The sequence below is a fragment of the Pongo pygmaeus genome, chromosome 4 (genome assembly GCF_028885625.2).
Source record: "Pongo pygmaeus isolate AG05252 chromosome 4, NHGRI_mPonPyg2-v2.0_pri, whole genome shotgun sequence".
Lineage (NCBI taxonomy): Eukaryota > Metazoa > Chordata > Mammalia > Primates > Hominidae > Pongo > Pongo pygmaeus.
The window spans coordinates 131,702,465-131,715,798 of record NC_072377.2 but is presented as its reverse complement, the minus strand read 5'-3'; the positions used below and the strand labels follow the sequence as shown (position 1 = coordinate 131,715,798).

The 13,334-nt window shown below is 34.1% G+C and overlaps 1 protein-coding gene across 2 annotated transcripts in view; it reads right to left on the bottom strand.

Annotated features, from left to right (window-relative positions):
- Window positions 1–13,334, bottom strand: part of MEGF10 (multiple EGF like domains 10) — a 241,187-nt gene that overhangs the window by 212,605 nt on the left and 15,248 nt on the right. Inside the window, exon 3 of one of the 2 annotated variants that reach the window (XM_063665197.1) lies at window positions 1,498–1,556. The exons of the other annotated variant lie outside the window; for it this stretch is intronic. The gene's annotated coding sequence lies outside the window, so the exon portion shown is untranslated. The remainder of the gene's footprint in view (window positions 1–1,497; window positions 1,557–13,334) is intronic. 2 annotated transcript variants of the gene reach the window in all.

The following is a 13,334-nucleotide window of genomic DNA, read 5'->3' as shown; positions in this document are numbered from 1 at the left end:
CAATTATGTACCTACCTATTTCTAAGAAATCTAAGTTAGAATTATACTTTTTTTTGTCTCCAAAAAGTTGAGTTTCTGCCTAGGCCAGTTTGCTAAGAACAAAGCTTTCTTATAATACTTGAAAGTGTTGGGGATACAGAAAAAGATACCCCTAATATGGCACTCAGGACCTCCTGAGACTGTCACGGGCATGTCCCTAACCTTGGCATAATAAACTTCTAAATTGATTGAGACTTTTCTCAGATACTTTTTGGTTTACAAAGGTAATCCTTTTTATTTGCCCTGCTGAGGCACAAGAGGCAGTACCACAAAATATGGCGCTTGTCATGCTGAGTTCTTTGAATCAAAGGAAATTGAAAAGCCTCAGAAATAAGCCACAGAACCAGTCTCTCTGACCTTCCCCCAAAGCCCTGTCTCTGGTATTCTCTTTCTTTCCCAGAGAACCAGGAGGGATTCTCTCTGGAATTTCCTTATTTGGCTAAGAAAGCTTTTTTTTTTTTTTTTAATCAAAAGAAATGCAATTGTCTTAATACTCTCCCCTAGGAATCTCATCAAATAGCCAGGAAAGATTAACCACTGGAGAAGAGTCAATTGCCACAGAGAAGGGACTGGGAGTCACTCCCACACACAGAAAGACTTTTCATCTATGAGAAGTAGCTCCAAGAGATTAACTGGGAGACTCTATCTGCATAAGACAACCTTTGCTCACAATGAAGTTCTGCCTCTCACCTTGCAGCCACTTCCTCCAGAGCTCACAGGAACTTTGCCCAAGGCCATTGTTCTTGGGACTCATTCATTTCCCCTGCAAATCATTTACTCCTATACCCTACTCACCATCTCCCTCTTCCCTATGAAGAAGAGTATATAACCAACTGGACCCCATGGGGTTAGGGTAATCACTGTCCTGTGATTCTCCCCAGGGCACATTAAATAAATTTTGTATGGCTTTTTCTCCTATTAATCTTCCTTTCATCAGTTTATTTTCAGTGAGTCTTCAGAGGGTGAAGGGGAAGCTTTCCCTCTTCTACCCTACAAAGGTTTATTTTTAATATTTCTATAAAATGTTGACTTACACACTTGCAATTAGACCATGTGATATAAGTTACTACGGTTAAAGGAAAATATATTCATGACACTTGTTAAAGCAGACTTTACTCAAAGCAAGGGAGCCCTTAGCAATAGGTATAGGGACCACAGTAATAGGGTCTCACTGCAAGGGAGAGAGATCAGACTCAACTCTGACTTCAATAGGAACAAGTGGGGATTTACGACCATGGAGCAGGATTGTGGGGGTGGTCAGTGGAAGGAAAATTACTAAAAGAAAACATCAAGGATAAAGGATATCCTTGAGGAAACATCAATAATAAACATCAGGGATAATTATTAACAGGAAACATCAAGGACTATCTCCTTTGGTCAAACGACTGTTGTAAAAAACTGTGTATGTTAACTTAAAATTATAAACTAAGTTTGTCATCACAGGTTGTTTTTACTCACCAACTTAATGAGAATTAATCCATTTGAATATCACCTGATCAAGCTCAAATTATTCCAATCTGTGTAAAGAGAATGGAGGAATTTTTTTTTAACATTAACACTTCTTAACATTTAAAAACACAGCTTGTAAAGATGTATTCAAAGAAAAGGGTCTAACAGATTAATTTTAAAAACACAACACCAGGTACAGTTTTAACTTACAGGCACAGATGACTGCAGAGGCTTCCAGGCTTTGGTTAGGGCAGTCATGGGAGCACAGATTTCCCAGAGGATACCAGTAGTTGGTTTGAGCTGGGGGATGCAGAAGCAACAGCAGTTTTCTCTGGTGCCTGTTGGGGCAGTAGCAGTAGCATTTCCTCCCTAGGTCAGTTCTGTAGCACGGTTCCCTGGAATCTACTCAATAAAGTGCTCCCCACAAACAAGGCTGTAAACCATGAAAGAGGAAGACATAGAATCCAACAAATGGGAGCTCTAACATCAAAAAAGGAGGTTGTGTTCCCAGGATGACAATGAAAGGAATGTCCTGAAACACAGCAAGACAGTAAGACTAGAAAGAGACAAATCTATTGTGGAGTGGAAGGATGGATTCAAAATCCATATTTTCAAGAACTGGAGTTCTTAGATTTTCCTTAAGTGCTTGAATGTATTAAGAGGTTCTTATTTTCATTCTTACTCTCTCCTCCCCTTTAGCTCTATCCATTGTATTGAAACCACCTTTGCAAAGTTTATGACAGTGAGAGACAGTAGCATGGCTAAATCCGTCTTGCTTCTAGCTTCATAGGCTGGCTTCCTCACTCATTCCTGGGTGTAGGCCAAGCAAGGATGATAATAGTCCTTCCCTAAAACTGCCCCCCTCCTTGTCTGGGAACCAAAATTGCCTTTGTAAGACTATTGAAAGGCTATGAGATTAGGATTATAAGAAGGGCCTGAATTTTGCTAAAATGTAGGCATAGTTAAATGATAACCAGTCATTGTTCCCTAGCTTGCTTTTCTATAATCCCTTGCCACTCAGTTGTCACGAGGCCAGAGGTCACAAGATTTGTGACTTCCTCAATTGCCCCTATAGATAACATCACTATTGTAAAACCTAAGATTGTTCTTTTGAGATGATTTTCAGACTTTTGCATTCTGGCAACCAACTGACTCCACCTGGACCTGTGACTCATGATTCAACCAGTCCTGCAGCCTCCACCCAGAGGCTGACTCAGTGCATAAGGACTGTCTTCCACATTCCTATGATTTCATCCCCAACCAATCAACAGCACTCATTCCCTGGCCCCCTGCCCACCAAATTATCCATCAGTTCTCAATGAGGCTGATCCGAGTAATAAATTCCCATCTTCTGCTTGGCTAGTTCTACATTAATTAAACTCTTTCTCTACTGCAATACCACTGTCTCAGTGAGTTGGTTTTATCTGTGCAGGGGGCAAAAAGAACCTGTCAGGTGATTACGATATCAATATCAATAAAAAAGCAACTTTTTTTTTTCGAGATGGAGTCTCACTTTGTCACCCAGGCTGGAGTACAGTGGCGTGATCTTGGCTCACTGCAACCTCCGCCTCCTGAGTTCAAACAATTCTCCTGCCTCAGCCTCTCAAGTAGCTTGGATTACAGGCATGCACCACCACACCTGGATAATTTTTGTATTTTTAGTAGAGACGAGGTTTCGCCATGTTTGCCAGGCTGGTCTTGAACTCCTGACCTCAGGTGATCACCCACCTCAACCTCCCAAAGTGCTAGGATTACAGGTGTGAGCCACTGCACCCAGCCACAATGCAACTTTTTAAAAAAATGAAATAATTATTAGCTTTTCTGGAAAAGCTTTATCTCTTTTAACCTATGAAAAGTATTAATATTTGTCATAAAAAAATGCTTTTGCATTTTTACAAGAAACAGTGCTTCATTTCCATTATAAAAGGAAATTGTAGAATATTGTGAGACTCACCTGTGAATGATATTTATATAGACATTATAATTTTAACACTGTATATGAATAGAACCAAAGAAGATTAAATGATTGTGCATTTGTGTAGGGTGTATTTGCGTTGGGGGAGGGAGACTGGTTGGGGTTTGAGGAGTGCTTAAGAAAACTAACTCCTATCTTCAATAGTAGGAAGTCAATAGATAATATTCAAAACTGAAAAAGAAAAACAAAACTTAAATAGCAGAAAAATCTGCTTATTTGAAAATATGGATGTAAATACCAGTAAAAACTGCTTAAACTGTTGGAAATTTTTTACTTTGGAAATGGGAATCAGAAGCTAGAAAGTGCAAAGCTGTAGACTGCTGTTATAAGCTAGCAGAACTCAGCATATTTAAAGTGAATATGTATGACTTTGACAAAAATAAAAATTAAAATTTTAAATAAGAACTATTTTTCAATTTTTTCTCAAATTACATTATTGTTTTTTATTAGAATTGCATTGAGTTTATGGAAAGATAATTTAAGGAGAACTGACATCTTTCTAATTCTCAGTATTTTCCTCTAGAAACATGGTTGAGACTTCTTTTCTATTCTCAAAAAAAGTTTATCATTTTCTTGTTATAAGTCCTGTGAATTTTCTGTTATTTTTGCCTGGGCCTGCTATGTCATTTTTGCTATTATAATGACACCCTTTTCCATTATATACGTATGATAACTGGCTGTTTCTAGTGTGCAGGAAAGCTCTATATTTTTCTTGTAACTTGACACCTTACTAAATGCCTATCTCTATCTCCTAATACTTTTTCAACTCATTATCTTCAGTTTTCTAGGTAGAGAATCATATAAATGTACAAATAACTATAATTGTGTATTATAATTTTCTTTTCCAATATATATGACATTTCTTTTATATAGCCTATTGCCTTGGTTAGTACTTATTAAACACAGCTTTAATAATCGTAATAATTGACTGTATTGCTTCCAACTTGAATAGGAATACTCCTGGTTTTCCCTAACATGAATATTATTTTCTATTTCTATCAGATAGAAGCTTGATTATCTATTTCTTTCATATCTAGGACTTCCCCTATCTAAACACTCCTTCATACTTTATCATATTTGTATTTGCCTTTATACCAGAATTTAGAATAATCCCTGGCTCAATAAATTTTTTTTAAACAAATAGATCAATAGGTGGAAAAGTCACCTCTAGACAATCACATGCTTTGTCTCTTTTAACCTATGAAAAGCATTAATATTTGCCAAAGTGTTAAATCACTTTTGCATTTTTAGAAGAAACAGTACTTCGTTATTAACTGGATTTTTCAGCACTTTATTTTAAATGTTTGTATCCGTGTTTATGAGTATGAATTGTAGTGTTGTGTTATCCCTATGTTATCTTTGTCAAATTTGGTTTCATGATTATGCTAGCCATATTAAATGAATTAAAATTAATGACTCTGTCTCAAAAAAAAAAATTCATGTCTTTGCACTGAAACAGTGCTAAAGTCATAGGAATTAGATATTAAGAGCATTTGTCAAGAAAACAACCTGCCTCCTGGTCTTTCTTTGGGATCTTCAGTAGCTATTCTTCTATTATGTTTCATTGTCCTTTATTATACAAGATGCATATAAGTGGACTTTCATCATAGAAAGTTAAAACTATACCTAATTGAAAAGACTAAAAATGCAATCTGTCTCTCTCACCCTACCCCACCCATCCCCAGAGTTAACCACAATTAACAATTTAGTACTTTTATTTTCATTATTTTTCCTATGCCCTCACATATTTATATGTAAACACAACATGCAAGTGTATGTGCATTAATGCATGTGTAAAGAATAAATAGAACTATTCTGAAACTACTCTTTCACTTATTCCTTGAAAAGCTTTTCACATATATATTATAAATGATATGAAACTATATGTACTTCATCCTTTTTAATAGCTGCATAGTATTCAACATTATGGCTTTACCATACACTCTTTAACTACTCTTCTACTATGAGTATTTGGATGTTTCCCTCTTTTCACTATCATGAATAAACCTGCCATGATCATTCTTGTACATAGATTTTTGGCCCACTGCATGCAAAATATTCTTCAGAATAAGATCATAAATGTGGGATAACTAAGTAAAAAAAAAGACAGTTTTAATCTTAATAGATAGTAAAAAAATTTTCTCCAAAAAGATTTTGTCATCTTATCCTCCTACCAATAAGGTATCATTGTGTTAATCTATCATATCCTTACTAACCCTGGGTATTATAAAGCTTCTATAATTTTGTTAATCTGATTAGTGAAAATTGATTAAAATGTATCACATTAATTTACATTTATCTGATTACCAATGAGGTCGAATATTTTGTAGAGTTTATTGAACATTTGTATTTCTTTTTCTATAAATTCCTTTTTAACATCCATCATTCTTTTTTCTATTAGAGGGATTGTTATTTTCCTATTGATGTTTAGTGATATTAATCCTTTGCTAATATAATGCAAATATATATCCAGGCTGAAGGTTGTCTATTATGTTACTACATCTTTTGCATACAGAAGTTTCCTTTTAAATTTTAATGTATTTAAATATTTGATTATTTTCCTTTATGGTTTTAATGTTTTATATCTTACTTCGATAGGCTTTCTTTACCCCAAGCTTATATTTTTTCTGCAGCTATATCTAGTACTTTTATGTTTAGCTTTTTGGGTATGGTTTAAGGCATATGTCTAAATGTATTTCTTTCAAAATGAATAACCAATCACCCCTAACTGTATTGCTTTGAAAATGGATAACCAAGCTTCACCCTAATTTGTAAAGTAATTCATTTTCCTACTTAATTGTTTGCCATTTTTATTATTAATAGCAGCAAGCACTTACATAGTTCTGACCATATTTCAGGCACTCTTCTAAGTGCTTTCTGTATATTAATGTATTTAATCTTCACAACAACCATAAGACGTAGGTAGTATAATGATCCCTCTTTTACACATAAGGAAACCAAGGCACAAAGAGTTTAAGTAACTTCTCCAAGAACGCACAGCTACTGTGTGGCCTGGCTTGAGATCCAGTGCTCTTTACTATACTAAATCCTGATGTACATACTGCTCCTCCTAGATTCCATCCAATCTTATTAACCAATATCTCTGCCTATACCTGCACAAACCCTATACTTTTATATTTTCAAATTTGTTTTAATTTCCAAAAGACAAGTTTCCCTCATTTTTTCTTCTAGGAGTTTTCCAGGTTACTTGCTATTTTGTCTACGATTTGACCAATAAAATAGCCTGTTAAGTTTCATAAATAATGATTAGGATTGCATTACATTTCTAAATTAACTTGAGGAGGACTGATATCTCAAAAAAAAATGCCTTCTGTTTAGGAAAGACCTGCATATCTGCATTATTGGACTTTTTTTCTATATTTTACAGTTTTCAACATATGAATCTTACAATAGTTAGGGTTTTTTATTATTATTGTAAATAGGTTTTTTCTCTGTTTCATTCTTTAGTATATTATTGATAATATGTAGGAAAGCATTGATTTTTTCTATGTTAATTTTGTGTCTGTCATACTGAATTTTACTGATTCTAATAATTTTTTCAGATAATTCCTTGGATTTGCATGGCAATCTTTGGTTTCCAAATAATTATATCTGTGTCTTTTCTTTATAATATTTATGTGTCATGTTATTCTTTTTTGGTCTGTATATTTGCATTGGTTGGAGTTAGGCCCTCTATTACAAGGTTAAATGACAACAGTGCTGGGAGCAAGTTTATCTTGTCTCTAACTTTAGTAGAATGTTTCTAATGATTTACATCACACATGGTGTTTGTTCTTGTTTTATGCTAATCTTTATTAGTTCAATGAAGTTTCCTTCTATTGCTAGCTTACCAACACTTATTGTTTACTTGTTTTTAATCACAAATGATCATTGAATTTTAGCAAATACATTTTTGCCCTTATTGAAATGTCATAAATTTTTTTATCTATTTATATCGTAAATTACATTAATGGATTTCCTTGTGTTGAGTCATCCTTGTATTAATAATAGCTACATTTAATGTATTCTTCCTATGTGACAGAAATGATGTTAAACATAGTTATTAGGTAAATACACATTTAAGATTACTGTGTCTTCTTGACAAACTGATCTTTTTCTTGACAAACTGATCTTTCTTATGAAAGTTTTTTTAATCTATAGTAATAATCCTCATCTTGAAGTCTATTTTGCCTGATATTAACATAGCCACATAAGTTTTATTCATGCTTACTATTTGTATGGTATATATTTGCTATCATTTAAATTGGCCCCCAAAAAGCATGTGTTGGAAACTTAATTATCATTTTAATAGTATTAAGAGGTAAGACCATTAAGAGGTAATTAGGCCATGAGGGCTCCTCCCTTATAAATGAATCAACGCTGGTATCACAGGAGTGGGTTTGCCATAAAGAGGTAAGTTTGCATTCCTCCTTTCACTCTTCCGCCGTGTGAACAACAGTGTTGCCTCCTCTGTTGGATGCAGTATTCAAGATGACATCTTGGAGGTGGAGACCAGAACCTCCCAGACACTAAACCTGCTGCTGCCTTGATCTTGGACTTCTCAGCCTCCAAAACTGCAATAAATAAATTTTTATTCTTTATAAATTACCCAGTCTCAGGGATTCCACAGCACAAAACAGAATGAGCCACAATTTTTTATGTCTTTCCTTTCAACCTAGCTATGTGGTTTTATTTAAAGACACTTTCTTACAGACAGCTTTTAGTTGGCTCCTGTTTTTATATCCAGTCTAATAATCTCTGCCTCATAATTGTAATATTTAGTACATTTACATTCAATGTAATTAAATGGTTGACTTTAATTTTACTATCTTGCAGTTCATATTCTATTTGTTCCATCTCATGTTTGTATGTTTGTTTCTTTTATTTGTCCTTTTCTACCTTCTTAAATCAATGAAATATGATTTAGTACTCATTTTATTGCCTCTATCTCTATTGGGTATTTCTCTCTCCTCCTCCTCCTCCTCCTCCTCCTTCTTCTTCTTCTTCTCTCTCTCTTTTCTCTCTCTCTCTCTCTCTGTGTATGTATTAGTGATTGCTCTAGGGATTATAGTATATATTTTTAACTTATCACAGTCTACTTCTAATTAATACCATAACATTTCACATAGAATATAAGAATCTTCCAACAGTAGAATCCCATTTACCCCACCCAATTTGTAATGCTATTGTCATTTTTACTATTACATATATTAGAAATGCCACAACACAGTACCCAAGCCACAACACATTGTTATTATTTTTGCTTGAACCAGTCAATTATGTTTTAAAGAAATTTAAAGGTGAGAAAATAAAATTTATTTATATTTGCCCACGTTTACCATGTCCAATGTCTTCATTCCTTCCTGTAGTTCTAAGTTTTATCTTCAGCTTGATGAACTTTCTTTAGCATTTCTTTCAGTACCATGGCTATTGTGGACAAATAGTTTCAGTTTACATTAATTTAAAATTTTTTTTTTTTATTTTCAATCTTGAAGAATACTTTAAAAGACATACTGCTTTGGTGTTTTTAGATCTGCAGATTGATTTTTTTTTCACCAAGTTCACCTTTCGTTATTATTTCTTGGAATAGTTCTGATTCATTCTCCTTTTCCTTTGCTTCTGAGACTTCCCTACATATGGGACAACTGATATTATCCCACAAGATTCCGAGGCTCTATCCATGTTTTAAAATACATTTTCTCTTTGTTTTTCCATTTTGTTATCTTCCATCATTGTGTTTTTCAATTCTCTGATCTTTTATTCTGCATTATCCAATCTCCTCTTGAGCCACTGAGGGAAATTATTACTTCTAGTATTTTTAGTTAGGTATTTTTTATACCTTGCTTTTCTCTTTTGAGATTTCCCACCTGTTCATTCATTACATTCATGTTTTCATTTAAATCTTTGAACATGTGTATAAACATTGTTTTAAAAACTGTGTTCTAACTCCAAAATCTGAGTCATCTCAGGATCTCTTTCTATTGTATTTTTTATAATCTTTGTTATGGGTCATATTTTCCTGGTTCTTTGCCTCTATAGTAATTTTCTATTGCACATAAAATGTTGCAGATGATCTATTATACACAGTTTGGATTATATTGCCTCCCTTTTAAAAGTATAATATTTTGTTCTGGCCAGCAACTACACAACCGGCTCATTCTCTTGATCCTTCAGGCTTCATTTTATGCTTTGTTTGGGCTAGGCTATACCCCTTTTTTACTTAAATCCTTAGATATGATCATAGTCCTTGTTTCTATAGAGTGGTTTCAACTAAATGACTGATGCATATGGTGAAGTCTTTCCATTATAGCTGGGCTAAGACTGCAATATCTCTTAGCCGTGCAGATCTCTGGCATTTCCTTTCCTTTGCTAACTCCTTTGCAGCTTCTACTTTTCAGAATTGTGAGGTCTTGCAGAATCTCAACCTGACGTGCAAAGCCCAGACCAGTTCTCAGCCAAAAAGCTAAGAAGAATATCTACACAGACTTCTGGGACTTTTCTTCTTTACTGCTTCTCCCTCTCTGGAGTCCTACCCTGCAAATTCCAGCTTTCTCTAGAGCCCTGTGTTTCCATTTCTGCCCGCTCAGCTCAATCAGACTAATGATCTTCACTTGGCCTCCATTTCTCTGTGCCCCACATTCAGGAAAGTGCTCCCAGATATAAAATGTGGTGCTTACCTCATGTTATTTCTGTCTCTCTAAGACTCTAATCATACACTGCCAATTTTCCAATGCCTAAAATGGTCACTTTACATATTTTCTTTCATTGTAGTGTGAGGGTAAATCCAACAGCATTTACTCCATTATGGCCTGTAAATAAAGTTGCATAGATAAATCTAATTCATGAGCTTTTTATCCCTTCTGTCTTACTTCATAGATTCTTTAAATTTCTTCTTCTTCTTCTTCTTCTTCTTTTTCTTCTTCTTCTTCTTCTTTCTTCTTCTTCTTCTTCCTTTCTCTCTCTCTCTCTCTGTCGCTCTCTCTCTCTCCCCCCTCCCCCCTTCCACACACACTTTGCCATCTTTTGGAATAATAATACTTTCTGTGAGTTTTTTTTTCTCCTCTAATGGTCTCATTTAAAGTTTGTTTTGTCTAAAATTTTGCAAAACATGTTTTAATTTATTCTCCATCAATGTTAAGAACCCAGAAACATATGTAGACCCTTCTTTTTCAAGCTGAAAACTATCATGCTTTACTTCCTCTTTCCCTACCTCTCTCTTCATCTCACACCTCTAGGGAACTTTAGGTCATTCATTTATGTATGTATGGTGTGTGTGTGTATATATATATATATATATATATATATATATTCTTTTTATACATTATTATATATAATATAACCATATATTATTGTATAATATATACTATTATATAGTATAAATTATTTTAAACATTTATAAATTATATGTAATAGTATATATTATCTATTATTTTAAATATTTATAAATATAAATTATATATAAATATATAAATATAATTTATAAATATTATATAAATATATAAATATAATTTATAAATATTATATAAATATAATTTATAAATATATAAACATATAAATATAATTTATAAATATTATATAAACAAAATATATGTTTTAAATCTAAATTTTATATATGTATATCTTTTCAAAATTTATTGTTGTAAATTTCACTTAGTTTCACAACCACATTACAAACTACTCTTTAGACTTAAATCTAAGTTTTTATTGCTCACTGCTATTTTTTTTTTTTAAATTATACTTTAAGTTCTGGGATACACATGCAGATTGTGCAGGTTTGTTACATAGGTATACATGTGCCATGGTAGTTTGCTGCACCCATCAACCCGTCATCTACATCAGGCACTTCTCCTAATGCTATCCCTCCTCTTGCTCCCCACCCCCCAACAGGCCCTGGTGTGTGATGTTCCCCTCCCTGTACTCATATTATTCTCATTGTTCAACTCCCACTTATGAGTGAGAACATGCGGTGTTTGGTTTTCTGTTTCTCTGTTAGTTTGCTGAGAATGGTGGTTTCCAGCTTCATCCATGTTCTGGCAAAGAACATGAACTCATTCTTCTTACGGCTGCATAGTATTCCATGTTGTATATGTGCCACATTTTCTTTATCCAGTCTATCATTGATGGGCATTTGGATTGGTTCCAAGTCTTTGCTATTGTGAACAGTGCTATAATAAACATACATGTGTATATGTCTTTATAGCAGAATGATTTATAATCCTTTGAGTATATACCCAGTAATGGGATTGCTGGGTCAAATGGTATTTCTGGTTCTAGATCCTTGAGGAATTGCCACATTGTCTTCCACAATGGTTGAACTAATTTACACTGCCACCAACAGTGTAAAAGTGTTCTTATTACTCCACATCCTCTCCAGCATCTGTTGTTTCCTGACTTTTTAATGATCACCATTCTAACCGGCATGAGGTATCTCATTGTGGTTTTGATTTGCATTTCTCTAATGACCAGTGATGATGAGCTTTTTTTCATGTTTGTTGGCTGCATAAATGTCTTCTTTTGAGAAGTGTCTGTTCATATCCTTCATCCACTTTTTGATGGGGTTGTTTGTTTTTTTCTTGTAAATTTGTTTAAGTTCCCTATAGATTCTGGATATTAGCCCTTTGTCAGATGGATAGATTGCAAAACTTTTCTCCCATTCTCTAGGTTGCCTATTCACTCTAACGATAGTTTCTTTTGCTATGCAGAAGCTCTTTAGTTTAATTAGATCCCATTTGTTAATTTTGGCTTTTGTTGCCATTGCTTTTGGTGTTTTAGTCATGAAGTCTTTGCCCACGCCTATGTCCTGAATGGTATTGCCTAGGTTTTCTTCTATGGTTTTTATGGTTTTGGGTCTTACGTTTAAGTCTTTAATCCATCTTGAGTTCATTTTTGTATAAGGTGTAAGGAAGGGGTCTAGTTTCAGTTTTCTGCATATGGCTAGCTAGTTTTCCCAACACCATTTATTAAATAGGGAGTCCTTTCCCCATTCCTTGATTTTGTCAGGTTTGTCAAAGATCAGTTGGTTGTAGATGTGTGGCATTATTTCTGAGGCCTCTGTTCTGTTCCATTGCTCTATATATCTGTTTTGGTACCAGTAGCATGCTGTTTTGGTTACTATAGCTTTGTAGTGTAGTTTGAAGACAGGTAGCGTGATGCTCCAGCTTTGTCCTTTTTGCTTAGGATTATCTTGGCTATACGGGCTCTTTTTTGGTTCCATATGAAATTTAAAATAGTTTTTTCTAATTCTGTGAAGAAAGTCAACGGTAGCTTGATGGGGATAGCATTGAATCTGTACATTACTTTGGGCAGCATGGCCATTTTCACAGTATTGATTCTTCCTATCCATAAGCATGGAATGTTTTTCCATTTGTTTGTGTCCTCTCCTATTTCCTTGAACAGCTCACTGCTATTTTTTAAACATGTCTTTACATTTCTAAAATTCTTTATTTTGATTAGCTTTTTCTTAAAGGTATACTTTGTTTTTTTGTTTTTTTTTAAAAAAAAGCATACATGAGTCATACAATTTCTGAATTCTTGCAAATCTGAACCAGGCTTTGATTTGCCTTGCATTTTGATAATAGCTTGGTTTAGTATATAATTATTGGAACATAATTTCTTTTCTTCAGAAGTCACACATTTTCTCTCAGGTTTTCTAGTGTTAGTGTTGCAAATAAGAAGTCCAATGTCATTTAAACTTGTGGGGTCGGGGGTGACATTTTTTCCTAGATGGCTGCTTCTAGCATTTGTTCTTTATCCAGAATATGGTGAACCACCTGAATATGGCTTTTTTTCATTATGTCTGCCCAGTCTTCAGTAAGCTTTCTCTATGTGAAGACTGAATTCTTCAACTTGGAAAAAATGCCTTCTTCTATTT